The sequence below is a fragment of the Euleptes europaea genome, chromosome 9, assembly GCF_029931775.1.
Source record: "Euleptes europaea isolate rEulEur1 chromosome 9, rEulEur1.hap1, whole genome shotgun sequence".
Classification (NCBI taxonomy): Eukaryota; Metazoa; Chordata; class Lepidosauria; order Squamata; family Sphaerodactylidae; genus Euleptes; species Euleptes europaea.
Window position 1 is genome coordinate 5,093,938 of NC_079320.1, and position 23,931 is coordinate 5,117,868.

The following is a 23,931-nucleotide window of genomic DNA, read 5'->3' on the forward strand; positions in this document are numbered from 1 at the left end:
CCCCAAACCCTCCCTCCTCAGGCTCCACCCCCAAAATCTCTAGGTATTTCCCAACCTGGAGCTGGCAACCCTAACTCTCGCTCTCCCTACCTGCACATTCAGTGATTGTATTGTAACCTGCCAGTACCTTTCCTGGTGTCCACCAATTGGAGAGGCAGCGTGGTGTAGGGGTTAAGAGCATTGGTTGTGAGCGGTGGACTCTTAAATCTGGAGAACCGGGTTTCATTCCCCACTCCTCCACATGAAGCCAGCTGGGTGACCTTGGGCTAGTCACAGCTCTCTCAGCCCCACCTACCTCGCAGGGTGTCTGTTGTGGGGAGGGGAAGGGAAGGTGATTGTAAGCAGGTTTGATTCTTCCTTAAGTGGTAGAGAAAGTTGGCATATAAAAACCCACTCTTCTTCTTTTTAGAAAGTAGGTGGTCCCAGGTAGGGCTTTTGCTCGGCTTCTATGTGGCCATTGGAGATTAGATGGGTTCTGCAGGTTTTAAAAAATGTTGCTTTGGCAGCAGCTGCCTCCACAGCACCAGGATGCTCACTGTGTAACTGCGGGTCAGCAGTGGCACCCATTTTGTAGCTGACTACCTCATATGGCAGCTATTTTGTGCCTTTGCCCACCACCATGTGTCAGAACTAAGGTTGCCAGCTCTGGGTTGGGAAATACCTGGAGGTATTTTCCGGGTTGGGAAATACCTGGAGGTTTTTGGGGCGGAGCCTGAGGAGGGCAGGATTTGGAGAGGGGAGAACCTTCAGTGTCATAGAGTCCAATGGCCAAAGCAGCCACAAGTTCAGTGCGTGATTTAATGGGACTTACTCCCAGGTAAAGGTGCATAAAATTGCAACCTTACTTGATGGCTCATCAGCCCTGTCCAGTTAATAAATCAATTTTATTTCAGTAGATGTAAAAAATTTTCCCCAACCTGGGCCATGCCAGGGCATTTACCCACCACCGCTCCAATAATCTCATTCGAGGCAGCTGTCATTCGACGTCCCTTTCGGTTAGCAACCTCTGATGGAAATCGCCACCAGCCTGCTCAAGCCATCTGCTCCAGTTTCTTCCTTCTCCTTGGGTCCCTGCTAGGAGGAGGAGGCTTGAAGCCGAGAAGGAGTCGGTGCGCCCACGCGCTCTGAGTAACCACAATCAGATTGGATCCTGCTGAGACAATAAATAATGCATCTACAGCGTGGTGTAGTGGTTAAGAGCGGTGGGCTCTGATCTGGTGGACTGGGTTTGATTCCCCACTCCTACACATGAGTGACAGACTCTAATATGGAGGACCGGGTTTGTTTCCCCACTCCTCCACATGAAACCAGCTGGGTGACTTTGGGCTAGTCACAGCTCTCTCTGAACTCTCTTAGCCCACCCTACCTGACAGGGCGTCGGTTGTGTTGAGGCAGGATAATGCTGCTGCAGTTGTCTTGTTTGAGCCCCTCCTCTGCCAGTTGGATGCGACAGTTGTGTGCAATTCTGTCCCTTGTACCTAGGGTTGCCAACCTCCAGGTAGTTGAGCAAACCAAACCAGCAACAATTGCAAAAAAATTAAATAGATAAACTTTCCTTTCCTTTCAATATGAAAAAAGGACATTGTACCTATGTTTTTGCGTTCTGTGCAACTTATGGTTAAGATTGTTAACCAAGTTCATTGTATATAGTGTATATGAAATTTGAATAACACTATTGAAAGGAAAGTTTATCTATTTAATTTTTTTGCTGGTTTGGTTTGCTCAATTAACTTTACAGCACGCTAACGTTTGTTTGCTAAACCTCCAGGTAGTAGCTGGAGATCTCCTGCTATTACAACTGATCTCCAGCCGGTTGAGATCAGTTCACCTGGTGAAAATGGCCACCTTGGCAATTGGACTCTATGGCATTGAAGTCCCTCCACAAACCCCACCCTCCTCAGGCTCCGCCCCAAAAACCTCCTGCCGATGGCAAAGAGGGACCTGGCAACCCTACTCGTACCCGATGAACAGCCCGGCAGGTAGGGTTGCCAGCTCTGGGTTAGCAACCCTACTCCCCTTTCCAAACCCTGCTGTCCCTAGGCTCTGCCCCCAAAATCTCCAGGAATTTCCCAACCCTACGTTGCCAGCCCAACACACTGCAGTTCAGTTTCCCTGGAGGAAGACATGTTTGGAGGGTGGAAAATCTATGTCATCATATATCTGCTGAGATCCCACCCCAAACTGTACCCGCTCAAGGATTCCATCCCCAAATCTCCAGGAATTTCAGAGCTGGCCCCCCTAATTGCAGGAAGCCGTTACTACATTTACTAGTACAAACCTCATATAGGATTACAGTGTAAATAGACCAGTTTCCCCTAGCAACTCCCAATTTCAGTTCAGTCCTACTCGGAAACTCACTTGATAATCTGGTAAATGGGCCCATGCCAGCTCCGGGTTGGGACATACCTGGAGATTTTGGGGCTGGAGCCTGAGGAGGGCAGGGCTTGGGAAGGGGAGGGTTGCCAACCACCAGGTGGTAGCTGGAGATCTCCTGCTATTACAACTGATCTCCGGCTGATAAAGTTCAGTTCACCTGGACTCTATGGCATTGGAGTCCCTCCCCAAACCCCACCTTCCTCAGGCTCTGCTGAGACCTTTGAAAGATTTTTTGCTCCTTTATTGTATATTTTGTGTTGGTTATAGTGTGGTTACTTGTATTTGTACATTGTATGTTTATAGGAATCTCAGTAGCTTATATAAAAATTGCACCTTGTTTGTAAATGTTTTTCGCTCCTATGCTGTTTTCCTAACCTTTGGTATTAGTATAGAGGTGCCTGTTTCTCCACCACCACCTGGAGGTTGGCAACCCTACTGGCAGGCCCCACGAAACCTAGTTAGATAGACAGCCATTTCTCTGCTTCGCACAGCAGAATGGAATGACTCATAAGACAATTAAGTTTAACACTTACATAATATTTTAAAAAATCACTCACTGAGACAAACATTTCAAAAGCCTCCTCCTCACCCCTAGGTATTAACTGCTCGCCTCAGATGGGTGGCCAACTAGCTGGTGGTTCCAGATTGGGGGGGGGGGGTTGGTCAGACAGTGCCCACCTCCAGGCCCCCTTCACATCTCCCTCCCCCCCACCTGTGTGCCCCCTACTCAGTGTGTGTAGTGGTTAGGAGCGGTGGACTCTAATCTGGTGAACCGGGTTCGATTCCCCACTCCTCCACATAAAGCCAGCTGGGTGACTTTGGGCTAGTCACAGTTGTCTCCAAACTCTCGGCCCCACCTACCTCACAAGGTGTCTATTGTGGGGAGGGGAAGGAGATTGTAAACCGGTCTGATTCTCCTTAAAAGGTAGAGAAAGTCGGCATATAAACACCAACTCTTCTTCTGCTGTCACTGTGCTGCTGTCACTGTCGTCCCAGGGTTGCTAGCTCCAGGTTGGGGAAATACCTGGAGATTTTGGGGGGAAGCTATGAGGAGGGCAGAGCTTGGGGAAGGGCTGGACCTCAGCGGGGTATAATGGCATCGAGGCCACCTTCCAAGGCAGTCGTTTTTTTCCAGGTGATCGGTCTCCTGGAGATCAGTTGAAATAGCGGAAGATCTCCACGTGCCACCTGGAGGTTGGCAACATTACTTCTGGGGTCTATTTAGTCCTCAACATGTCAGGATTTCTTCTTTTTCTTGTGGTCCACTTACAACGGCCATACATTGCATATCTTGGAGGTCTGCTGAGTAAGTAGAGACACCATATCTGGTCTGTGGGTGGACCAACTCATAGTAGATGGATTGTTAATAATACTTTATGACCTGCAGGGAGCTTGTAACAAGGAGGAGGCAGTGTTCATAAACAGGAGGGCTTCCTTTAGTCTGAATTGGTCCACTCCAAGGAATATTCCACTTCGTTCTGTGTGTAATGTGGCTTCCCGTGGCAACTGAGAGGTGAGCGAGACTTCTGGCCCTTTTGTACTATTGCCTTATGTCTAGTTGTGTTATGCAGAATTCCTAAGCTTGCAACGTGTCCTGCATTGGGGAGATAAGATTTTGCAAACACCCACCCATATTTGTGTGCTTAATGAAAAGCAGAAAACATTTTTAAAACCACATTTGGCAAAATTGCACCAACAAACAGATTCTTGGCTCGGGCACCATTCCAAGGGGTAGGCCATGAGATTAAAGTGAACATCTTTCGATCTGGGGGCCTGCTTGTATCAGACAGCTGGAACAAAGCGTTCGGTGGCGCAAAGCATCCACCCTTGGTACTTTCTGACGTGGGAGTGCTACAGTCTGTGTAAGAAAAGCCCTGCTGGATCAGACCGAGGCCCATCAAGTCCAGCAGTCTGTTCACACAGTGGCCAACCAGGGGCCTCTAAGAAGCCCAAAAGCAAGATGACTGCAGCAGCATTGTCCTGCCTGTGTTCCACGGCACCTATTAGAATAGGCATGCTCCTCTGATCCTGCAGAGAACTGGTATGCATCATGACTAGTATCCATTTTGACTAGTAGCCATGAATAGCCCTCTCCTCCATGAACACGTCCACTCCCCTCTTCAAGCCTTCCAAGTTGGCAGCCATCACCACATCCTGGGGCAGGGAGTTCCACAATTTAACTATTGTGTTGTGTGAAAAAAATACTTCCTTTTATCTGTTTTGAATCTCTCACCCTCCAGCTTCAGCAGATGACCCCATGTTCTAGTCTTATGAGAGAGGGAGAAAAGCTTCTCCCTGTCCACTCTCTCCATACCATGCATAATTTTATAGGCCTCTATCACGTCTCCCTTTAACTACCTTCTTTCCAAGCTAAACAGCCCTAAGTGTTTTAACTGCTCCTCCTAGGGCAGTTGCTCTATCCCCCTGATCATGTTGGTTGCTCAACCTGTCCCTTTGCAAATTAACAATGCCTGGTGAAATCTTGTTGGGAGGACCGGCTGAGGTCAGGAACAGGGGACGGCTTCAGTATCCTGTATCCACATAATCAGAGCAGCAGATAAAAAATGCATGCAAGCAAAAGAGTATTCTTCATGCATAATTTGGGGGAATCTTAGTGCAGAATAACTAGATTTAAGTCCAGTAGCACTGTAGAGACTTTCAGAGATTTTCAGAGTAGACGCTTTTGACAATCAAAAAGCTCCTTTTGTCAGTAGAAAAGAGCAAGAGTCCGGTAGCACCTTAAAGACTGACAACATTTCTGGCAGGGTATGAGCTTTTTGTGAGCCACAGCTCACTTCTTCAGAAAGCTCAGACCCTGCCAGGAATGTTGTTAGTCTTTAAGGTGCTACTGGACTCGAATCCAGCCGTTCTACTGCAGACCGACATGGCTACCCTCTGAAACTATCTTGGTGCAGAATATCGCCTTAAGAAAAAAAGCATGAAGCTTCCTTATACGGAATCAGACCCTCAGTCCATCAAGGTCAGTATTGTCTACTCAAGCTGGCAGCGGCTCACCAGGGTCTCAGGCAGGGGTCTTTCACGTCACCTGTTTGCCTGGTCCCATTAACTGTCAGGGGAGGGGCTGTAGCTCAGTGGTAGAGCCTCTGCTTGGCATGCAGAAGGTCCCCGGTTCAATCCCCGGCATCTCCAGTTAAAGGAATAGGCAAGTAGTTGATGTGAAAGACCTCTGCCTAAGACCATGTCCTCTGCCTGAGCCACTGCCGGTCTGAGTAGACAATACTGACTTTGATGGACCAAGGGTCTAGGCAGCTTCATGCGTTCCTGTTCATGTGTTTAACTGGAGATGCTGGGGATTTAACCTGGGACCTTCTGCATGCCAAGCAGATGTTCTACCACTGAGCCACAGCCCCTCCCCAAAATGGAAGAGTCAGAGTGGATGTTATCTGGTAAATGCAGGATCCCCATACTGAATCAGACCGTTGGTCCATCAAGGACAATATTGACTGCTCAAACTGTCAGCAGGGTCTCAGGCAGAGGTCTTTCACGTCACCACCTACCTGACCCTTTAACCTGGAGATGCTGGGGATTGAACTTGGGACCTTCTGCATGCCAAGCAGATGTTCTACCATGGAGCCATGCCGTGTCTTCTTGTTAAGGTATATGCTTAAAACCTCTGGGGGGGGAAATAAGACACATGAAATAGCTTTTACTATAATGCTGGATGATAATTTTTGCAGTTCTGGCACGCATAAACGTTCAGGGAGAGCTGCATTGGGAGAATCGGAATTCTGATCTGCCTGCCTGTGTGTGTGTGTGTGTGTGGGGTGTGTGTGTGTATGTCATTACGTAAGAGGTAATTGTGTACCTACTGGTGAGTAACATGGATCCTGCAGATCCAGGCTTCTTTCGTGTTTCTCGTGCCCAAAGATGCATGCAGAGCCACGCCAGCTAATGCACATCTAGAACATCTGTATCCCCATGTCATAGGGACAGGTGGGATGGCACTGCCTAGCCCTCTGCAGGTCAAAGATAAGGATCAAGGAGGATGGTATCCTAGCAACCACCAAAGGTGCTTCTTAACCTGGGAATGGCTGAATATCTGACAGCAACTGATGGTGATGGGGAAGGGCAGAGATTTAGAAGAAGAGTTGGTTTTTATACCCTGCTTTTCTCTGCCTTTAAGGAGTCTCAAAGCAGCTTACAGTCACCTTCCCTTCCTCTTCCCGCAACAGACACCTTGTGAGGTAGGTGGGGCTGAGAGAGTTCGGAGAGAACTGCGACTGGACCAGGGTCACCCAGCAGGCTTCATATGGAGGAGGGGGGAATCGAATAGGGTTGCCTGGTCCCTCTTCGCAACCGGCGGGAGGCTTTTGGGGCGGAGCCGGAGGGAGGGTGGGGTTTGGGGAGGGGAGGGACTTCAATGCCATAGAGTCCAATTGCCCAAGCGGCCGTTTTCTCCAGGGAAACTGATCTCTGTCGGCTGGAGATCAGTTGTAATAGCGGGAGATTGCCAGTACCTGGCTGGCAACCCTAGAATCAAATCTGGTCTTCCAGGTTAGAGTCCACTGCTCTTAACCACTATACAACTGGGGTGGGAGGTCCTACAGAGGACTGGTGCAGAGTAGAAGCTGTGAGCCAGGAAGCTGCAGATTCAGCTGAAGTAAACTATTCTTCCTTCCTTCAGCCTCAGTTCTTCCTCTGCAATACTGGGATAATAATTCTGGCCTGCCATATAGGATTGTTTTAAAGGGAGGTGGTGGCTCAGTGGTAGAGCATCTGCTTGTCATGCAGACGGTCCTGGGTTCAATCCCTGCCGTCTCCAGGGAAAAGGACCCGGCACTAGGTGATGTGAAATACCTCCGTCTGAGACCCTGGAGAGCTGCTGCCAGTCTGAGTAGACAATACTGACCTTGATGGAGCGATGGTCTCATTTAGTATGAGGAAGCATCATGTGTTCATCACTGGGGACCAGGGCTGGTGTATCATTACCCAAGGTCAAAGATTGGCTGGAGGGCTGCAGGGGGATTCACATTCAAGAGGGCGAGGGGCCATGGATCAGGGGTAAAGCCTCTGCTTGGCGTGCAGAAGGTCCCAGGTTCAGTCCCCGGCATCTCCGGTTCAAAGGACCAGGCAGGAGGTGATGTGAAAGACCTCTGCCTGAGTCCCTGGAGAGCCGCTGCCAGTCTGAGTAGACAATACTGACCTTGATGGACCAAGGGTCTGATTTGGTATAAGGCAGCTTCATGGGTTCATGTGGTGTCCTTTGGAGGGAGGGGCCGTGACTCAGTGGTACAGCATCTGCTTGGCATGCAGAAGGGCCCCGGTTCAATCCCTGGCAGCTCTAGCTAAAAGGACCAGTAGGATATGATGTGAAAGACCCTCTGCCTGAGACCCCCGGAGAGCGGCTGCCAGTCTGAGCAGGCCAAATTGACCTTGATGGACAGATGGTCTGATTCAGTATAAGGCAGCTTCATGTGTGTTTAGGTGTGTTCACGTTTAAAGGTTGGTGTAAGAATTTATGTATGCAAAGAACTGATTCAGTATAAATCAGTATAAGACAAGAATGACTTTGATGGACCAATGGTCTTACTCAGTATAAGGCAGTTTTGTGTGTGTTGCGTGTGTGACCTGAAGCATTGTGAACGCTTGCCCTGTAAGCACATAAGAACATAAGAAAGGCCCTACTGGATCAGACTGAGGCCCATCAAGTCCAGCAGTCTGTTCACACAGTGGCCAACCAGGGGCCCCTAGGAAGCCCACAAACAAGTACTATATAGCTGTACTATATAGCTGCCCCTTCTCTCGTTCCCTCTTTGGCTTGTCCTCTTAATCCTCACTGCCAAAAATAACTGCATCCAAATATGTTCAAAGAAGAGGAAAGGAGATGATACTCAGGCCTTTATTTTGAATTTTTTGTCTGGCAACCCTACTAGAGTTGCCAACTCCAGGTTGGGAAATTCCTGAGGATTTGGATTCTGAGAAGGATGGGGTTTAGGGAGGGGAGGGACCTCAGAGGGGTACAATGCCATAGAGTCCAGCCCCCAAGGCTGCCATTTTATCCAGGGGAACTGAGCCAGTGTGGTGTAGTGGTTAAGAGCAGTGGTTTGGAGCGGTGGACTCAGATCTGAAGAACCGGGTTTGATTCCCAGCTCCTCCACACGAGTGGCAGAGGCTAATCTGGTGAACCGGGTTGGTTTCCCACTCCTACGCATGAAGCCAGCTGGGTGACCTTGGCCTAGTCACAGCTCTCTCCGCCTCACCTACCTCACCGGGTGTCTGTTTTGGGGAGGGGAAGGGAAGGGGTTTGTAAGCTAGTTTGATTCTTCCTTAAGTGGTAGAGAAAGTCGGCATATAAAAACCAACTCTTCTTCCCCTCGCCATCACCCCTCTGATGACTTCGAGTCATTGTTTGGGATATCCAACCATCAGAGGTCGTCTCGCTCTCCCCCTGCCTTTCCCCACGTTTTCAAATTCGAGATAAATCAGGTCTCTGGAAATGGGGGCAAAACGCGGGGAAAGGCAGGGGGAGAGCGGGGCGACCTCTGACGGTCGGAAACGGCGTGCATAACCCAAACAAAGACCCGAAATCGCTGGAGGGGTGATGGCGAGGGAAACAGCCAGGCATAAAAAGACCTAGGATTACAGAATGAGAAAAGAATGCAAACAGAAAACAGTCTAAGCCAAGTATATCGATGGATGTCCCTTCTATGAATGTCTTTATTTTAAAAAAATAAAATTTAGGCTGAAAGCCACCGCTGTGTGGTGTGGTAACGAAGTCCAAAAGTTATCACTTATGACTGCTGTGAATAAATCCTTCTGTCGGTCTTCAGTTACCCCAGTTGTCCCCAGTTGACCGCCACGTTCTAGAGCTGTGAGGGAAAGGGAGAATGAAATATTTCCTATATACTCCATCCATACATGGAACCATGCATTATCTCTTACTCTTCCATTACAGCTCACCAAGCGCACCATCCTATGCTCATTTATTTAGAAGTCCCCTCAATTTGAAGGGGTTTACTACAAAGTAAGTGCACATCGGACTGCGTAGGGATGCCAGGTTGGGAAATACCTGGAGATTTTGGGGATGGGGCCAGAGGAGGGTGGGGTTTGGGGGGAAGGGAGGGAACCTCAGTGGGGCATAATGCCATACAGCCCACCTTCCAAAGCAGCCATTTTCTCCAGGGGAACTGATCTCTGTCATCTAGGGATCACTTGTAATTTCGGGAGAACTCCAGGCGCCGCTGGGTGGGTGGCAACCGTAGGTTTAGCCCAGCCTTCTCTGTATTCGAGAGGTATGGAGGACTTTTTTGTAGGGAGGAGCATTCAGTCCTTCGACTCATCTTCCACCCTCCAACCTGAAGTGGTCCAATGAGTACCCTGAGCTGGTAGAGTGGATTGCATCCATCAAGGCCAAGTTCCCTGTGGAGCTAATCTTCTGCTTGCAGAGAAGTTTCTAGCTTTTTTTGCAAGGGTCAAACACGTGATTCGCTCAGCCACAGCCAACCATTCTCAACTGTACCCTGAGCTGCTTGATTGGATTGCATCTCTCAAGGCCAAAGCTCCTGTAGTGCTAATTTTCTGCTTGCAGGGAGGTTTCTAGCTTTTTTTTTTGCAAGCGTGCAAAAACGTGATTTGCTCAGCTGCACCAGACATTCTCAATAGCACCCTGAGCTGCAAGAGTGTATTGCACCCCTCAAGGACAAAGTTCCTGTCGTGCTACTTTTCTGCTTGCAGGGGTTCCTTCTTTTTTTGGTAAGCATGCAAAAAATGTGATTCACTCAGCTGCAGCCAGCCATTCTGAACAGTAGCCTGAGCTGCTAGCGTGGATTGCATCCCTCAAGGCCAAAGCTCCCATAGTGCTAATTTTCTGCTTGCAGGGAGGTTTCTAGCTCTTTTGGCAAGCCTGCAAAAATATGATTCACGCAGTTAGCCTGCAGCCAGCCATTCTCAACAACACCCTGAGCTGCTAACGTGGATTGCATCCCTCAAGGCCAAGTTCCCTGTGGTGCTAATCTTCTGCTTGCAGGGAGGTTTCTAGTCTTGGAGAGTTTTTTTTGTTTTTTTTTTGGGCAAGCCTTCCAAAACGCCCGGCCGAAGCCAGCTCCCCCCCCCCCAGCTCTCCTTGCACGCGCAGCCCTCCTCCCCCAAGACCCTCCCGGGGCCGGCGGGGGGTGGGCATCCCCCCCTCCCGCCACGCTGCAGCAGGGGAAGAGTTAAACGGCCGGGCTGGGGCGGGGGGGGGCGTGGCCGCTCTTTGCCGCAAGAAACGGGGGCCGCGGCGCGCGTGCGGAGCGGCGGCGGCGGAGTCGATGCGCCCCCCCGGCTGGCTGGGAGCCGCCGAGCCCCGCCGCTCGTGAGCGCGCCTCGCCCGCAGCGTGGGGAGGTTGCCTGCCCTTTGCTTGCTTTTTTGCAAAGGGGGCTGCTAAGCCCGCGCGCTGCAGAGGGTTTTTCCTCCCCCCCCCCAAAAAAAGAGGATTACCCGGGACGCCGGCCGAAGCTGCACCCGACGCGTGCCTGCAAAGAGTAAGGGGTCGCGGGGGCTTCCTCTCCTCCTCGCATCGCTCTCCCTGGAGGGGTTGGGGCGGCGATGCGGCCACACGTACTCTTGGGGGGGGGAGAGGAGATGGCCCGGGGAAGGCGGTGTGTGTGGGGGGGGGGCGACGTTGCATTGCTGTTGCATTGCTTCGGAACATTGCACCGGATTTCTTATTGGGGGGGTGGGTGGCTATACATGGGAGAGAAATGCGGCGCGTGGAAGGGGTCGGGGGAAAGAGCGTCTTCTTGCAATTGCAATTTTGTGCACGGGGGAGAAGCCGTGCCGGCCCCCCCCCCCTGGCACCCTTCATGTTCAATATGCACGCACGGGGTAGCAGCCTTATGCCCGCAGGGGTGTGGGTATGAGTTGCAATCGGTTTATTTCTTTTTTTTTTAATGCTTTACTTTGTAGCAGGGGAGGGGGGGAGCTTATCCCCCCCCCCCGTCTTATGCAATATTGTGTTCTGCAAAGCAAAAACAGCCAGGTATTGAAAAAAGCAGGATTTTGTGTGTGTTTGTGTGTGTGCAAAACCGTCCATTTCTTGCAGGTACCGGGGGTGGTTTGTTGGTGTCAGGGTGGTGGGCGATTTTTTTTGGGGGGGGCGATGATGTCATCAGGAGGGTGTCATCCGTAGAGCGAGGTGAGGTGCTGGCATTCGGGCGCCTGGGCAGGGCACTGCCAGTTATGTCATCTGCTCCTCTGGCCGAGCGGAGGGACAGCGGCGGCCACTCTCCTCCCAGCATGAGCCCGGGTACCAAACCCAGAGAGGAGAAACGTGCTCGAGAGCGCACCGCCGAATCCCCACATCCTTTCGATGCTGCACCATGCCTCTCCTACCTTGTGGCGATGTCTCCAGCTGTGGAAACGGGAGCTTCTCTCCCCCTCCCTTGCCCATGCTCCAAAAAAAGTGCAGTCTCTAGATTCCCGAAATGCCCTTCATCCACCCCGCGCATAGAGCATTTCCCATGTGCCGTGGGACCGGGTGCCGTGGGGTGCTGATTCGCCCTCGTTTTGCAGACTATTTTTAAGGGCTCGTCCCTCGTTTTGGAGCATGGCTGCGCTGTGGAGGCTGGCCCTGCTGGTTCCCACCCTGGGGGCTCTTTGGGGGGGAAACCAAGCAGCCGGGTTGGTGTCCCCCTAACCTCCCCTTCTGCCTCCCTTGCTGTCTGCCAAGGCTTCCTGCGACCGAGAACACTCTTCCGCAAACCCCGTGGGCTCCCTGCGCATCGCTTCCATCCTCCGCCAGACATAGCTGGAGCAGCAGCGTACCCGGTCAGCTGGCATCCATTCCCGTCACAATATCGGGGAGGGGGTTGGGGTGGGAGAAGCAGAAGCTGCCCTCGAACCAGAGCTTTTCGATTGGCTTGGGGGTCAGCCACGACGGTGCATGAGACGAAATAAGGCCTATGGGGAGGGGTTGGCAGGATAAGACTGGCTTTCCAAGGAGCGCAGCTGACCGGCTTTGGCATGGCGCTCTCGCCCGCTGGCTCCCCAGGAGAGAGCCATGAACGGCAGCAGTGTCTCCTTCCTTTCCGCTGCCCCTTTCTATGGGGCACTCTGGCGCCAATGTCCGCCTTGGCTCCTCCGTGGGGCATGATGTCAGCACGTCGTCGCTGGAGCGGCTGGTCAGCGGCATGCACATGCAGCCTCCGACGCTCGTTCTCTCGCATGCACGCTTGTTCTGCTTCCCTCTCGGGGAGAGAAAGCGTGGTGCTCAGAATAAATGTCAAGCTTCTCGGTTCTGGTTTGCTGACATCCGGGAGAGAAGATCCCCCTCCGCTGGTGCTGGACATTCTTGTATGTCTCTGACCCTTGCAGTGCCACTGGGTTGTATTAAGGACTTCGGAAAGAGCCTCTGAGCATGCACAGAGTGTTTGGTGCTGAATTACCTCTGCAAGCTCATCTCTGGGGTTACGAGTCAGGTTTGGATCTTCGCATCCTCCAGTTCGGATATTAAGCCCTGAAGGGGGGGGGGCTAGGGGGGACGCTGTGGCTTCACATTGCATAGAAATCACTGCTCGGTTAGGAGGGGGTTGTTGTGTGCCTCCCTTGGAAGGTCATTTCTACATAGTGGGGATGAGTACCTGGGAATTGCACGGATGAAACACAGCGGTAAGGTGTCCAAGCCAGACTGATGCCAGGGGGCGGGGGGAGGGCACAGATCTGTGAACACATGAAGCTGCCTTCTACTGAATCAGACCCTTGGTCCATCAAAGTCAGCATTGCCTGCTCAGACTGGCAGCGGCTCTCCGGGGTTTCAGGTGGAGGTCTTTCCCATCACCTGCTTGCCTGGTCCCTTTAACTGGAGATGCCGGGGATTGAACCTGGGACCTTCTGCCTGCCAAGCAGATGCTCTACCACCGAGCCACTGAGCATGGTAAGTGGACACAGCCATAGCCAACCGCTTTTCATCTCCAGTGTTAAATAAGATCAGGTAGTGGAGAACCACACTCAAGGAGTAGTTGTCAGTGGCATTTTATCTGAATGGAGAGAGGGGTCCAGTGGGGTGCCACAGGTCTCGGTTCGGGGCCCAGCACTTTCCAGTATTTTTTTTATAAATTATCTGGATGAGGGTGTGGAGGGACTACTCATAATATATAATATAATACTGTATAATAAAATAATAGACATGCCCCTCTGATCCTGGAGAGAATAGGTATGCATCATGACTAGTATCCTTTTTGACTAGTAGCCATGGATACCCCTCTCCTCCATGAACATGTCCTCTTCATGCCTTCCAAGTTGGCAGCCATCACCATATCCTGGGGCAGGGAGTTCCACAGTGTAACTGTGCGTTGTGTGAAGAAATACTTCCTTTTGTCTGATTTTCTGTTTTGTCGGTATCCCTGGTGCCCAGTCTGTATATTGTCGACCTTCGTGGTACACTCTAGAACTGGTACACATCTGCTTGGTCTTTTGAAGGAAGAGAGAAAGATTGGGGAGGGGGTTAAATGGAGTCTGGTTTGGCGATGACGTCTGGGGGAGGGGGATGCCTTTGCAATTCAGCTGTTGGTGTCGTTCATAAGAACGCCTTCTGTTGGTTACATCTTGTTAGGAAGCTCTCTTCCTTTCTTGAATCGGCTATGTGCGACCTGGCCACCCTGATCCATGGCTCTGTGTAATGTCCAGATTAGACTACTGTAATGTGCTGTGGCAGGGGGCTGCCCTTGATGGTAGTTCAGATGCTTCCGACATGTATAAAATGCAATGGGCAAACTTCTGGGTGGGATTGGGTGGTGCCGGGTAACTTCCAGATTAGACTACTGTAATGTGCTGTAGTGGGGGGCTGCTCTTGATGGTAGTTCAGATGCTTCCCACTTGTATAAAATGCAGCGGGCAAACTTCTGAGTGGGTTTGGGTGGACCTCTAACCCATTTTTAGTTGCCGTTGCTGCTGACTTGTTTCTGGACTCGACTTAAGGTGCTATTTTTGACCTTCCAAAGGCCCTTTTAAAAAGGAGAGGAGGATTGTGTTTGAAGGATCGTCTCATCCCATATTGATTTGCTCACCAACCCGACAGAACTCGCCAGGAAGGTCTGTTTCAGTGGGCTTTTTCCAGCTGAATTCCGACAACTGCTTGGCAGTTCCTGCAAAAATGGGGTTTTTTGGGAGGGTGATGTGTCTGAGGGAGGATCCTGCAAAGTGGTATAGTTTCTGACTGGGCTGAAGGAGCGTGAACTGGCTTGTCATAGCTGTTTCTGGGTGCTTTATTGCAGTGTTTGTATTTTATTTATTTATTTATTTTGCTATCAAGTCACAGCTAACTTATAGGGCTTTCAAGGCAAGAGAGGAACAGAGGTGGTTTGCCATTGCTTTCCTCTACATCCTTGGCCCTGGACTTCCTTGGTTGTCTCCCCACCAAATCCTAACCAGGGCCAACCCCACTTAGCTCCCAAGATCTGAAGAGATCAGGCTAGCCTGGGCCATCCAGGTCAAGGCAAGTGATGTTCAGGGTGCTTTGCCATTGCCTTCCCCTGCATCTTTGATCCTGGACTTCCTTGATGGTCTCCTATCCAAAGCCAGCGGGATGTAGTGGCTAAGAGTGGTGATTTGGAGCGGTGGAGTCTGATCTGAGAACCGGGTTTGTTTCCCTACTCCTCCACATGAAACCAGCTGGGTGACCTTGGGCTAGTCACCGGTCTCTCAGCCTCACCTACCTCACATGGTGTCTGTTGTGTTGAGGGGAAGGGAAGGGAAGGCGATTGTAAGCCAGTTTGAATGTGCCTTAAGTGGAAGAGAAAGTCGGCATATACAAATCTGGGGGCTGCTTGTATCAGACAGCTGGAGAAGAGTGTTCAGTGGTGCAAAGCATCCACCCTCGGTGCTTTCTGACGTGGGAGTGCTAAGACTGTGTAAGACAAGCTCTGCTGGATCAGACCGAGGCCCATCAAGTCCAGCAGTCCATTCACACCACGGCCAACCAGGTTCCTCTAGGAAGCCCACAAGCAAGACAACTGCAGCAGCACCATCCTTCCTGTGCTCCACAGCACCTGATATAATGGGCATGCTCCTCTGATCCTGGAGAGAACAGGTATGCATCATGACTAGTATCCATTTTGACTAGTAGCCTCTCCTCCATGAACATGTCCACTCCCCTCTTCAAGCCTTCCAAGTTGGCAGCCGTCACCACATCCTGGGGCAGGGAGTTCCACAATTTGACTTATTTGGTGGTCTCCTATCCAAGTATGACCCAGGGCCATCCTTGCTTAGCTTCTGAGATCTGATGACAGCGAGCTAGCCTCAGCCATCCAGGTCAGGGCTCAGTATATTAGCGGTCCTGAAATGTGATTTTAAATCTTGGTTTTTGTTTTTAACATATTTTATTTTTATGTGTTTTATCGATGCTGTAAGCTGCTTTGAGCTCTGTAAGGGGGAAAGACCGCTAATAAATGTTTTAGATAAATAAATAAAACCACCTCTGATCAGCTCCCATCCACCATACCATGGATGGGAGTCGCCAGGAGTTGGAGGAGACTTCTGTTTCTTTCTCCCCAACAGAGACCCAAACTGGTTTACAACACTCTTCTCCCCTCTTCTGTTTTATCCTCGCAACAACCACCCTGTGAGGTAGGCTAGGCCGAGAGTGTGTGACTGGCCCAAGGTCACCCAGGGAGCTTCCACAGCAGAGCAGGGATTCGAACCTGGGTCTTCTAGATGCTGGTCTAACCACTAAAGTGGGGGATAAATGAAACAAATAATAAATAAATATAATGGAAAATAAGTTTGCTGACACAATTTTACTCATAAAGTTGATTCTCTTCAAGTTGTACAGAGAAGATTTAAGCCATATATCTATTATCTAACACATATGCAAAGATCCTTTAAAATTCATTTATTAAAATATTTATAGCTCCCTGCCCAAAAACCATTTTTGGACAAAGTGGTTGCGGTGATACATACGACTGGTAATATAGGAAGGAGTATTTTAAGGCATTACAGATTTGGGGTTGGGATTTGGCTGTCTTCTATAGTCTTGCCGTCTTATTGTGAAGCGTTTCACATTGAAATCTCCAGCAATTTCCCAATTGAGATCTGGCAACTTTACCCCCCCCCCATAGAATCATAGCATTGGAAGGGACCTCCAAGGTCATCTAGTCCAAGCCCCTGCACAACGGAGGAAATTTACAACTACCTCCCCCACACACCCCCAGTGAACCCTACTCCATGCCCAGATGTTCGCACACACCAAAGGAACAAGTGATCCAGAAACTCACTGTATTTTAATATTGTTTCTATAGAATAGTTAGGGATCCAACACAGTTACAGCTGGGTGACCTGGGTTCGGATCCTTGCTTGGCTGTGAAGCCTATGACATTAAGCCAGTCTCTCTCTGGCTGATGAACCTCACAGGGTTGTTGTGGGGATAAAATGGGGATGGAGAGCTATGTATGCTGCTAGGGTTGCCAACTCCAGGTTTGGAAATACCTGGAGATTTGGGTGGAGCCTGGGGAAGGAGGGTTGGGCAAGGGGGGGAGTCTCAGTAGGGTATAATGTCACGAAGTCAACCCTCCAAATCATTCATTAAAAAAAATATTTTTTGCAGAGGAACTGGTCTCTGTAGTGTGGCGATCAGTTGTGGTTCAGGGACATGGCCAGACCCCACCTGGAGGTTGGCAACCCCACCTGCTGCCCTGACTGCTTGGAAGAAAAGTGAGGTTCCAAAAAGCTTAGCTAGAGTTACTCTCCTTTGAAGCAGGGGTCTAGCCGGATCCAAGAAAGCATCTCGGCTCCTTTTCGCTTTGCTGGATTTAACTGGCAGTGAACGGGCAATCTTAAATGAGCTTTTGAAGCGGCATTTTAGTGGCAGATTAAAAGATTATTAAAAAGCTGGGGCTGGATTTGGTGCCATTCTTCCCATGAAGGCTACGTAGAGATTCTCCCCCCCCCTTGGCCCTCTTGCTGTGATCAGATCGCTCTTAATGGAGAAAAATGGTGCAGTTGAAACCCAACACGACAATGAGAATCCAAAAAGAGAACATGGAGGTCTGTAGACAGATCTTATATTAGGTGCGGTGGAGCACAGGCAGGATGGTGCTGCTGCAGCCGTCTTGCTTGGGGGCTTCCTAGAGGTGCCTGGTTGGCCGCCGGGTGAAACAGACTGCTGGACTTGATGGACCTGGGTCTGATCCAGCATGGCCTTTCTCCCCCTCATTGCAGAGCTAGACCTTTTACCAGCTCTTCGCTGAAATGCAGCACACCTTTCCCCAGCACTGCACCTATTGACTTCCTGCCTGCCTGCCAGACAGCTGTTTAAAGATGCTGGCCCTGTGCTAGGGGACTAGAGCAACTGCCCCGTGAGGAGCGGTTAAAACGTTTGGGGCTGTTTAGCTTGGAAAGAAGGCGGTTAAGGGGAGACGTGATAGAGGTCCATAAAATTATGCCCGGTATGGAGAGAGGGGACAGGGAGAAGTTTTCTTCCTCTCTCATAATACCAGAACGTGGGGTCATCTGCTGAAGCTGGAGGGGTTCAAAACAGTTAAAAGGAAGTATTTCTTCACACAACACACAAATTGTGGAACTCCCTGCCCCAGGATGTGGGAATAGCTGCCAACTTGGAAGACTTTAAGAGTGGGGCGGACATGTTCATGGAGGATAGGGCTATCCATGGCTACTAGACAAAATAGATACTGGTCGTGGTGCATCCTTATTCTCTTCAGCATCAGAGGAGTATGCCTATTATATTAGGTGCTGGTGAACACAGGCAGGACAATGCTGCAGTCACTCGTCTTGTTTGTGGCTTCCTAGAGGCACCTGGATGGCCACTGTTTGAACAGACTGCTGGACTTAATGGGCCTTGGTCTGATCCAGCAGGGCCTTTCTTATGTTCAAAACAGACACAAGGAAGTATTTCTTCACACAACGCTTAGTTAAATTGTGGAACTCCCTGCCCCAGGATGTGGTGATGGCTGCCAACTTGGAAGGCTTTAAGAGTGGGGCGGACATGTTCATAGAGGAGAGGGCTATTCATTGCTACTAGTAAAAATGGATGCTAGTCATGGTGCATACCTATTCTCTCCAGGATCAGAGGAGCCATGGCTATTATATTAGGTGCCATGGAACACAGGCAGGACAATGCTGCTGAAGTCGTCTTGTTTGGGGGCTTCCTGGAGGCCCCTAGTTGGCCACTGTGTGAACAGACTGCTAGACTTGATGGACTTTGGCCTGATCCAGTATGGCTTTTCTTAAGTTCTCTCCAGGACCAGAGGAGCATGCCTATTATATTAGGTGTTGGGGAACCCAGGCAGGAATGTGCTGCTGCAGCCATCCTGCTTGTGGGCTTCCTGGAGGCACCTGGTTGGCCACTGTGTGAACAGACTGCTGGACTTGAGGGCCTGGGTCTGATCCAGCATGGCTTTTCTTATGTTTTCTCCAGGACCAGCATGCCTATTATATTAGGTGTTGGGGAACCCAGGCAGGATGGTGCTGCTGCAGCCGTCTTGCTTGTGGGCTTCCTGGAGGCACCTGGCTGGCCACTGTGTGAACAGACTGCTGGACTTGATGGGCCTTGGTGTGATCCAGCAGGGCCTTTCTTATGTTCTTTAAAAGGCAGCTGAAGCCTCCTTGAATCCCAAGAGCTGCATTTTATGATCAGATCTCCTTTCTTGCTTCACTATCTCTCCCCGCCCCTCCCGAAGAGGCTGCCTTTTTTAGCATGAATTTCCCACGTGAGAATCTCACACTTTGAGGCTGGGAATTATATAAGCTGACACTTCCTCGTTGTGGGCTGATCTGCCTGCGTGTATGCCCTGCTTTCGTTTCTGCCGGGTCAGCCATTTCGTATGGCTTTGGCCCCGTTCTGCGAGAGGGAGGGAGGGATGTGGTGTGTGTTTCCGGAGGGAATTGGGGGGGGGGCTTCAAACCTGCCAGCAATGGCCAGGGGGAGATAATCTCCAGTTCCCAAAAGCACCTTGATTTGCAGTGGCCATCTTCTTCATAGGAAGCTGCCGGAGATGTTGAGTCTGAGCATTTTGGTCCCTCTCGCTCAGAATCGTCCACTCTGGCCGGCAGCAGCAATCCAGCATCCCTGGTATCTGTGGTGTAGTGGTTAAGAGCGGTGGTTTGGAGCAGTAGACTCTGATCTGGAGAACCAGGTTTGATTCCCCACTCCTCCACATGAAGCCAGCTGGGTGACCTTGGGCTAGCCACAGCTCTCTCAGCCCCACCCACCTCACAAGGTGTCTGTTGTCGGGAGAGGAAGGCAAGGTGATTGTAAGCCGGTTTGATTCTTCCTTAAGTGGTAGAAAAAGTCGGCATATAAAAACCACTCTTCATCTTCTTCTTCCTCCACACCTTGTGCCAAAGATCCACAGGAGAAGTTGGGGAGAGATCCTGGGACCTTTTTGCACACAAGGGTTGTGCTCTGATCACAACCACATGACAACATGTGAAGCTACCGCATACTGAATCAGATCAACGGTCCATCAAGGTCAGTATTGTCTACTCAGGCTGGCAGCAGCTCTCCAGGGTCTCCGGCGGAGCCTGATCTGTTTAACCAGAGATGCCAGGGACTAAACCGGGGACCTTCTGCATGCCAAGCCGATGCTCTACCACTGACCCCCGCCCCTTGTGGATGACCTTTGCTTGGTTGAGATGAGTTAAAATCCTCCTGATTTAGTCTTATTTCCAGCAGGCCCGATGCTCACGAGAGGATCTTGACCGTGGTAGCTTAATGGAGCCTCCATGTACACATGCAGCTTCATGTGTAGGAGTTGGGAAACCAACCCGATTCACCAGATTAGCCTACACCACTCATGTGGAGGAGGGGGGAATTGAACCCGGTTCTCCAGATCAGAGTCCCACCGCTCCAAGCCACCTCTCCAAACCACTACGCCACCCTTGTTATTGTTGTTGCTATTATTAGGATTTATTTGATTTATAGGCCACCCTTTCCCAGCCGAGGCCAAGCTCAGAGTGGCTAACACCATTCTAAAAGCAGTTAAAAATCTTTCGTATAACCATAAAGCCCCGGCACCTTCACATAGACAAACACTAATGCTGTAGCAAAAAATAACGACATCCTTAATAGACAACACAACAGTACAGTAACAGCAGCACGACAAGCAACATCCAGCGGAGAAACAGGCCAGCTAGATGCAACACCATTGCTCTCCTCAACCATAGGCTTGCCGGAACAGCTCAGTTTTGCAGACCCTGCAGAACTGTTTTAAATCCCGCAGGGCCCGAATCTCGCTGGGCATGACGTTCCACCATGCCGGGGCTAGAGCCGAAAAGGCCCTGGTTGAGGACAGCCGGATGGTTTTGGGGCCAGGGATCACCAGCAGATGTTCTCCAGCTGAGCGAAGCACTCTTTGGGGGGGGTGTATACCAGGAGAGGTGGTCCCACAGGTATGATAGTCCCAGACCGTTGAGGGTTTCAAAGGTCAATACCAAAACCTTAAACCTGATCTGGTGTTCAATCTGGAGCTGGCGCAGCTGGCAGAGCACTGGTTGGATGCGTGCTCAATAAGGGGTCCCCGTGAGGGCCCTTGCCGCTGCCTTCTGGGCCAGTTGATGTTCCCGATGTTTTTCTTCCCAACGGGGCCCCAGAGTGACTTACCTCGTTCTCCTCTCCTCCGTTTTATCCTTGCGACAACCCTATGAGGTAGGCAAGGCTGAGCGCGTGTGACTCTCCCAACGTCGCCCAGCGGGCTTCCATGGCAGAGTGGGGATTCGAACCCGGGTCTCCCAGATCCCAATCCGATGCTCTAACCACTACACTGAACTGGGTCTCTAATTATTGCTGCCAGAGTGAGATCGGGTGCCAGATGTCAACAAGTGGCAGAGGCGGTACAAGAAGAAGAAGCGTTGGATTTTAAATACCGACTTTCTCTACCACTTTAGAAAGAATCAAACCGGCTTACAATCTCCTTCCCTTCCCCTCCCCACAATAGACACCCTGTGAGGTGGGTGGGGCTGAGAGAGATGTGACTAGCCCAAGGTCACCCAGCTGGCTTCATGTGGAGGAGTGGGGAAACAAATCCAGCTCACCAGATTAGCGTCTGCCGCTCATGTGGAGGAGTGGGGGATCAAACCCAGGTCTCTAGATCAGACTCCACCGCTCCAAACCACCGCTCTTTTCCACGACACCACTACAACTGGTGCCCACGGCCGTCAGTTGTGTGACCCACTGGGAGAACCTGTTCCCAACCCTCCCCCCGAATCTGTGAAGTGTGTGAAAACACTGTTAATGCCAGGAAAATGACTCAGCGTCTCCCAAGCTCTGTGTTTAGACAACACCAGCATTGTATTTGTGCAGGAGAAAGAGGAAGCGAAACTCATTACACCCGTTCCATGGGGAGGGGGGGGATATGGCTGACATAATTTCAGCGGCCGAAGTGAATGGGAGCTGGGTAGGGTTGCCAACCTCCAGGTGGTGCCTGGAGTTCTTCTGAAATCATAGAGTCATATAGTTGGAAGGGGCCATGGAGGCCATCTAGTCCAACCCCCTGCTTAATGCCGGATCAGCCTAGAGCAGGGGTCGGCAAACTCATTAGTCAAAAGAGCCAAATATCAACAGTACAACGATTGAGATTTCTTTTGAGAGCCAAATTTCTTAAACTATATAGGTAGGTACACTATTATTAACTTAATAAACTTAAAGTAAAGTTTTAAGTCTTAATTAAACTATAGGTACACTGAATAAAACTTGATATCATACTTAATAGTGATCTTATTTATTGATAAAAATTAAATTGTAAGTCCCTGCCATTTCCCCCTCCCCGTCCGGAGTCCTTGTCTGGAGGCCTGGTCTACCGCCATAAAAGCCTATTGGTAGACCTGGCCTCCGGCTGAGTCCCATTGGGAGGCCAGGTCTACCCATTGGCTTTCTTGGCAGTAGACCTGGCCTCCGGAGGCCCATAGAAGCCAATTGGTAGACCTGGCCTCTGAAGGGGGACTTTTTCCCCTCCTCGGAGTCCAGGTCTACCGCAAAGAAAGCCAGTGGGTAGACATGGCCTCCCAATGGGACTCAGCTGGAGGCCAGGTCTACCAAAGGAAGCCCACCCCGCCCAACAGCTGATAGGCGGGGGGGGGCAGGAATCGCCGAGCCGCCCGCCCAGCAATCGCGCGGCTAGAGGGGAGGGGAGGCTTTAGCCTCCCAACCATTGAGGGCAAGGGAAAGGGGGACCCAGCCATTCTCCACGAGGGGGGGGAGGGAGACAGCGTGCCCACTCGCCTGCTCTCTCGCTCTCAGGTGCGCCGGCTCCGCAGCCGGCTGCCGGTGCGAGTGGGCGCGAGAGCAGGGGCTTTGAACCAAGTTTGGAGAGCCTCACTCAACGGGCCAAAGAGCCGCATGCGGCTCATGAGCCGCAGTTTGCAGACCCCTGGCCTAGAGCATCCCTGACAAGTGTTTGTCCAGCCTCTGCTTAAAGACTGCCAGGGAGGGGGAGCTCACCACTTCCCTAGGCAGCTGATTCCACTGCTGAACTACTCATACTGTAAAAAACATTTTCCTAATATCCAGCCGGTACTTTTCCACCTGCAATTTAAACCCATTCTTGCAAGTCCTGTCCTCTGCTGCCAACAGGAACAGCTCCCTGCCCTCCTCCAAGTGACAGCCCTTCAAATACTTAAAGGGAGCAATCCTGTCCACCCTCAACCTCCTCCAAACTAAACATTCCCAACTCAGCGGAACTGTGACATCTTTCCATTTGGATGTAATGCCCCTGCTGATGCACCCCAAGACTGCATTATTAGTTTATTATGCTTATTTTGTTGTTGCATCACACTGGCTACTCATATTGAACTTAGAATCATAGAATAGAATCATAGAGTAGGAAGGGACCACCAGGGTCATCAAGTCCAACCCCCTGCACAATGCAGGAAATTCACAACTACCTCCTCCCACCCCACAGCCCCAGTGACCAGAAGATGGCCAAGATGCCCTCCCTCTCATCATCTGCCTAAGGTCACAGAATCAGCATTGCTGACAGATGGCCATCTAACCTCTTCTTAAAAACCTCCAGGGAAGGAGAGCTCACCACCTCCCGAGGAAGCCTGTTCCACTAAGGAACCGCTCTGACTGTTAGAAAATTATTCTGGTCCACCTGTACCCCAAGATCTCATTCACACACACTGCTGCACAGAAGTGTATCCCCCATCCAGTATGCATGTCCCTCATTTCTGTTACCCAGATGTAGAACTCGGCACTTATCCTTGTTGAATTGCATCCTGTTCACATCCACTGTACAGAGATCAGCTCCCTTGGAGAAAATCGTTTCAGAGGGTTCAACTCTCTAATGGAGTGTTGGTATGTAGTAGAACAAGATTCAAATCCGGTAGCAACTCCATAACCAGCAGAAGTCTCAGGGTATAAGCTTTCGAGAGTCAGAGCTTGCTGTGTGATGAAGGGAGTTTTGAATCTTTAAAGCTCATACCCTGAAAATCGTGTTGGTCTGGTAGGTTCTGGTGGTGGAAAGTGCCATCAAGTCGCAGCTGACTTACGGCAACTCTGTGGGGATTTCAAGGCATGAGACGTTCAGAGGTGGTTTGCCATTGCCTTGTCTCCACATGGGCTGAGAGAGTTCAGAGAGAACTGTGACTGGCTCAAGGTCACCCAG